The sequence below is a fragment of the Cupressus sempervirens genome, chromosome 8 (assembly GCF_028749045.1).
Source record: "Cupressus sempervirens isolate cs-2001-9-10 chromosome 8, ASM2874904v1, whole genome shotgun sequence".
Taxonomy (NCBI): domain Eukaryota; kingdom Viridiplantae; phylum Streptophyta; class Pinopsida; order Cupressales; family Cupressaceae; genus Cupressus; species Cupressus sempervirens.
In genome coordinates this window covers 86,637,722-86,644,106 of record NC_143125.1, presented here as the reverse complement: position 1 = coordinate 86,644,106, position 6,385 = coordinate 86,637,722, and positions in this window count along the sequence as shown.

Here is a 6,385-nt window from a genome sequence, read left to right as displayed (position 1 = left end):
TCTAATTTCCTTAATATAAATTGAATAAAAATTAATCTTAACAATTTTTTTAGATTAGTAGAAAATTATATTTTTCCCTTTTTTATAGTTTGGTGAATTCAACCTACACTACTCTTAGGAATATTGTTCCTTATTATCACTTGAATTTTTTTTCAAACAATTCTAAAGTTGAGTTTAAAGTTTTTTTTCCAAGATTTATTATATCCCAAATAGTTTAATCCCCTCATCCTTGGCATTCACCTTTTGTTTTTGTATCTAATGGCTTCCTTTGTATCGCTTATTAGTGTTTATCAATATTCATTGTTAGTACATTTTATGCACTCAATTAGTTTTGTAGGGACACCATATTTTAATAATTGCATGGAAAAATTAACTAGTATATTATGATGTCAAAGCTTCCTTAAAAAAAGTTTCTGCTATTCCATTTGCAACTTCATCTTTTGACCAAAAAGTTCTTATACATGTAAAGGAACTTATAGAAAATATAAGCCATAATAAATAAACAAATAAGAAAGCAATAGTAGATCCACAACTAGATTCGAGTATAACCCAAATATTTGTCTAAAACGATTAATGACAAAATGATCATGTCCAAGTCGTTAAAAGAATAATCTAAATCCTCAGAAAATATTCAAGTTGAAATCAATACTGATGTCAATTTTAGAACCAAAATATCAAGTAATTGTGCTATGGCTGACAAAACAGATAAGAATATTAGATTAAACTTTGAACTCAACTCTAATTTAGTTTCAAAATCTCCCTTGAATGACGTTGACTCAGATGAAGAAGACTTCTATGAGGATCTCGACTCTAAATCAGAAGATGAAGAAAGTAAAGAAACGTTAAAGGAGAAAAGATGGTTAGTAGAAAGAATCATGAAAATGGATAAGGAGGAATTAGAAGTAGAGGATTTAGAGGATAAAAAAGTAAAACACAATTTAGCAGACACTAAGGGATGTAGTGAATCAACGTTAGATAAAAATACAGTCTTATTCAATTCAGTAGGAATAGGGGAATATAAACATCAAAAATAACAAAATAAAATAGTATTATAAAGTAAAACAAAAGGAAATGAAATGTATTCCACTATTCTCAGAATAAGTAGAGAATAGAGAAGGAGTTTGCAGATATATTCTTATTAAGGTAGAGATGTTTTTAAGGGAATATAAATTGATAAATCAAGAAGGGATCCTAGATAACTAGAGTTTAGATAATCTAGATAGGAATAAAGAAGGAAAAATCCAAAATTAGGAGGGGTTTGGGATATAGGAAATAGAAGTATTTCAACAATATATAGATAAAATGAATGGTGTGAATAATCAAATTAAGAAAATAGTAGGCATAGAGATGATAGAGGATTTTGTAACAAAATTATGAAAGAGCTAGAAAAAGAATATTCAGGTAAAGAGGAAGATGAATCTATTTCTACAAGTGTACAAAATGCTAGTAAAAATCTAGACACCCTTGGTATCATGGAAAATGTGCACGGCTTACAACATCCAATATGTGGAAAACAAAATAGAAAAAGAGGAAGAAAATTCTTAGCTCAACTTAAAGCAGTTGCATATATGGCTAGTAAGCAAAAAAAGATTAACCATCTTTTGAATGTAGGGAAGGGGAAGCTCCCTCCCACATAGCCATGAAGCTAATAAAATGGAGTGTTAGGGGCACCTAAATACCCCTAAAAAAAAGTACTTACTCAAGTGTAATTTAATATTATTTGAATCAGATATAATATTAATACAAGAAATGAAACTTAGCAAATAAGAAAGAGATAAACTTTGAGGAAAATTGGGATCTTGGAAAGTGGAACTAGTTGGTTCAGTGAGGGCCTCTAATGGGATTGATATTATATGGGACCTGAGGAGGTTATATTTATCACCGCTGGTATCCAAAATCAATTGGGCTTGGGGGAAAGTAAAAGGTTTCAAAAGTGATACTCAATTCCTACTTATTAATGTGTATGGGCCAACATCAACAATAAATAAGAAAGAAATATGGAATGAGATTAGTATATATCTAGAGTTAAATCCACTATATGTTTTAATTATGGTAGATTTTAATGCAATTCTAGATTCATAATAAAAAGTAGGTGGATTTCTGGCCATCACCCAAGTTATGTTAGACTTCAAAGCACAGTTTGTAAAAGATAACCTTATTGATATTCCATCATCTAATGGGGTCTTCACATGGAATAATAAATGAGTTGGCTTATGTAATATAGCAAAAAGATATGTAATATAGTAGAAAGATTGGTCAAATTTATATTTTAAAGGAAATTTAATATCATTTAATCAACCTTTAAGTACAGTCATCCTCCCTAATGTCAGATCTAATCACTATCTAGTCAAGTTAGAAATAGGTGAACCTCAAAAACCATCAAGAAATCTATTTAAGTGTAAAAAAATGTGGTTTCTAGATAAATATTTTCTTCATAATATAAATTAATGGTGTCATGAAGAGAAATTTGAAGGATCAAGGATGTTTTTTTTTACAACAAAACTAAAATAATTAAAGGAATAGATTAATAAATGGGATAAAGATGATTTTAACAATATATTCAAAGACAAAATAGAGAATGAAGAATAATTGAAAAACTTAAACAAATAAATCATCAAGGTAGAAATGGATAATGATAAATATATCAAAGAAAAAGAACTTCTGGCTAAACAGGAAAATATCCTAGAAAAGAAGAATACAAAAATCAAGAGACACATTATTGTTAAAAGGTGATATAAATACAAAAAAAAATCACAATAGTACTATTAATAGAAGAAATATTAATAGAATAGTAAAAAATAGGGATTTTGTAGGAAGGGTAATTGAAAACCCAAATGAGATAGTATAGACTTTTGTTAAATATTATACAAATATCCTAAATAATTTCGAATCCTCAATTTTAATAGCCCAAAATAATATGTTAGGATCCATTCCCAAAATAATAACCATAAAACATAATAAAAACTTAAATAAAATTTTTACCAAAGAAGAAATCAAATATGCACTCTTTCAACTTGACCCTAATAAATCTTTGGGCCCTGATGGTTTTCAAGTTTTTTTCTTTAAAAAATGTTGGGATATTCTAAGAGATGACCTTTGGGAGGCTATTAAGGCAACTATGAATTTTGGATCCCTATTTACTAAAATTAACAACACATTCCTAGCTTTAATGTTGTGATGTGGAGCCTAATCAGACTCAAAGGTTAATTTTTCCTCAATTTTTCTAATGTAGTTTCCCCCTAGATTATTACAATGGTAGTTTTGAGGCAGCACCCATTACGGGGCTCTAGGGTAAAGCCCCAAGTACGCTCCCTATCATAGTATAGGGTGGGATTGAGGGGCAATGCCACCACGAGGGTTTTCGAGGGCAACACCGCCGAAGCCAAAAATGACTCTACTATTCTAAAAGGCGTTGGTTGCTATATTTTATTAGACGACATATTCTAGCCTTAATTTTATAAGTGGCAAAAGCTTGTATCAAATGGCTTAGGATTAGAGATTTCATAATGTATGAGGAGATTGTAGCTTCTTGTGATAGTATTGAGTTGTAAAGGATTGTGGATTGTAATCGTTGGATAATAATAATATTGGACTTTTTGTTGGTGGATGTAGCCCAGGGATTGAATGAACTATGTGAAATCTTTGTGTCTTGTGTTCTCTTCTGTGTGATTTATTATTTTTTGATATTGGTTATTTTTGCATGTAATTGTTATTTTGGTCTGCAGTTAATCCTAATATCTAATCCCAAAGAAAATTGAACATGTGGTTCCATGAGACTTTAGGCCCATAAATTTATGGAATATAATCTACGAAATTCTCTCAAAAACATTAGCCAACAAACTTAAAAAGCTACTACCAAATATCATTTTAGAGGAACAAAAAAGTTTGATTCCTAATAGGTCAATTTTCAATGGTATTATCATAATCCGAGAATTAAGTCATTCTATACATACCAATAGAGAATCTTGTATGCTAATGAAGTTAGATATCCAAAAAGCCTATGCTAAAGTGGATTGGATATTCTTATGCAAAACACTCAAAGCTTTTGGGTTCTCACATTAATGGATCAACGTAATATATAACTACATTTCAACACCAAAAATCTCCCTTCTCATAAATGGTACCCCTAAATGCTTTTTTTCAGCATATCTAAAGGAATCATACAAGGGATACTATATCATCTTTCATTTTCATTATTATGGAAGAAGCTTTTGACAGAGCCATAATAAAGGCTCAAGTTGAAAGGAAAATTAAAGGAATCATAATAACTAAGGAGGTCCCTAAAATAACACATCAACAATTTATGGATGATGTTATTCTATTAGGAGAAAGTAGTTTAGAATAAGTTCAAAATTTTAAGCAAATAATAAATAATTATATGGAAGCATTAGGTCAAAAAGTAAATGCTAACAAATCAAAGATCTTCTTTATGAATACCAAAGAGGAAATGGAGAGAGATATTCATAGAATAATGCAATATAGAAAAGGAACCTTCCCATGCAAATACTTTGGTACTCAACTTGAAAAAGGTATTGGAGAAGGTAAATCTTGGGATACGATTTTAGAAAAAATGGATTAAAAAATAGGAAGTTGGAAAGAGATGGTTAACTAAAGTAGGTAGGACAATTATGACTAGAGCAGTACTTTTGTCCATTCCCACATACCATATGTCACGTCTTCTCCTACCCAAAGTTGTAAAAAGGAAATTAGACCCTAAACTAAAAAACTTCTTCAAGCAAGGTATCAAAGATAAGAAAAAATAAGCTTGATAAAATGAGAAAAAAAAATTGTAAACCTAAAGAATATGGAGGCCTAAGCATAAAAATTTAGAGTTCAAAAAAAGAGGCTCTAGGGGCAAAACTTATTTGGAGAATGTTCAAAGAGGATAATAGTAAATGGGCCAATATTTTATATCATAAACACTTAAAACAATAATAACCATTTGTCTTAGTTTAGAGCTAAAAATACACCAAGAGGTTCAATAAATTAGAACTTTGTGTTGAATTGTCATTCGTTAATAGCTAACAACTTAACTTGGCATATTGGTTTAGGCAAAGACACTTTATTTTGAAAAAAATCATGGGATGGGCTTCCTTTTCTAAACAGTGTCAATCTACCAACATAAAAAACACTCTTCCAATTCTATGGGGTAAGGATGGGAGTGATTATAAAATTAAAATTAATGATAATCAATATGGAGGATGGAAAAGGAAAACCCTAGATGAAACTCCATTTTCATTACAAGAAAAATACATTTTAAAATAATTCTTGAATAGTAGAGGCAAATCACAAAGACAAGAAAGATAGACTAATATGGGGAGCTTCAAAGGATGGAAACCATAAAGTCAAACTGGGGTATGAAAAGATAATTAATTCCCAACAATCGTACAAGATTAACAACCCTCTTGAGCCATCTTGGGATCTGACATGTCTTCCAAAAGCAAGTATTTTCCTTTGGGTTGCTCTTCAAAAGAGAATTCTAACTACAGACAAGTTTACCAAGATGGGTTTTGATGGACCATCAAGATGCCCACTATGCAAAAAAGAATATGAATTATTTGAACACTTGATTTATGATTGTCCCTTTGGTAATAATTATTGGTATTGGCTATGTAAGAAATTAAATTGGCACACAACATTCCATGACAATCTTTTTTTTATTTAAAGAAGTTGGCCTAAACATGACTTTTCTAAGGTTTAAAGTAATTTATGGAAAATATCTCCTTCCATACTCCAGTGAGAATTATGAAAAGAAAGGAATAGAACATTGTTTTTGTAATGAAAGGATGGACCTAACATAATTAGAGGCATGTATCATTCAGGTAGCTAACAATAATCTCAGAAACTCATATAAGGAGGAAGGTTCTTTTTCAGAATGGGATACAAAAAAGTGTAAAAAATGGTTTTACCTAATTAATCCACCAGTGACCTACACAAAATCCAACAAGTTCACTAGGAAAGAATGTAATTGGGAACCTCCTCTTGTAGGATGGTCAAAGTTAAATTTTGAAAAGGCTTCTAGGGGCAACCCAAGACCAATAAGATTAGGATCTATTATTTATTCAAATAATAGATATTTCTTAACAAAATGTGCCAAGCCCTTAGGAGTGATGTCTAATAACTTAACAGAATTAGAGGCTCTTGTTGAAGGCAAAACTCTAAGTAGAGATATAGGTGGAATATTAAGTATTTATTTATCTTTAATCTAATCTTAAGGAGCCTATTTTTTATGGGTAGAATATTTTTTACTAATTGGATGAGATCCCATGTATAACCATTGTATGCATTTTTCTAATATGGTTATATATGGATGAAGGTTAATTTAAGTTACTTGGTTGGAGAGGATGCAACAAGAAGAAATGAGGATATTGCATTGATATTTGTG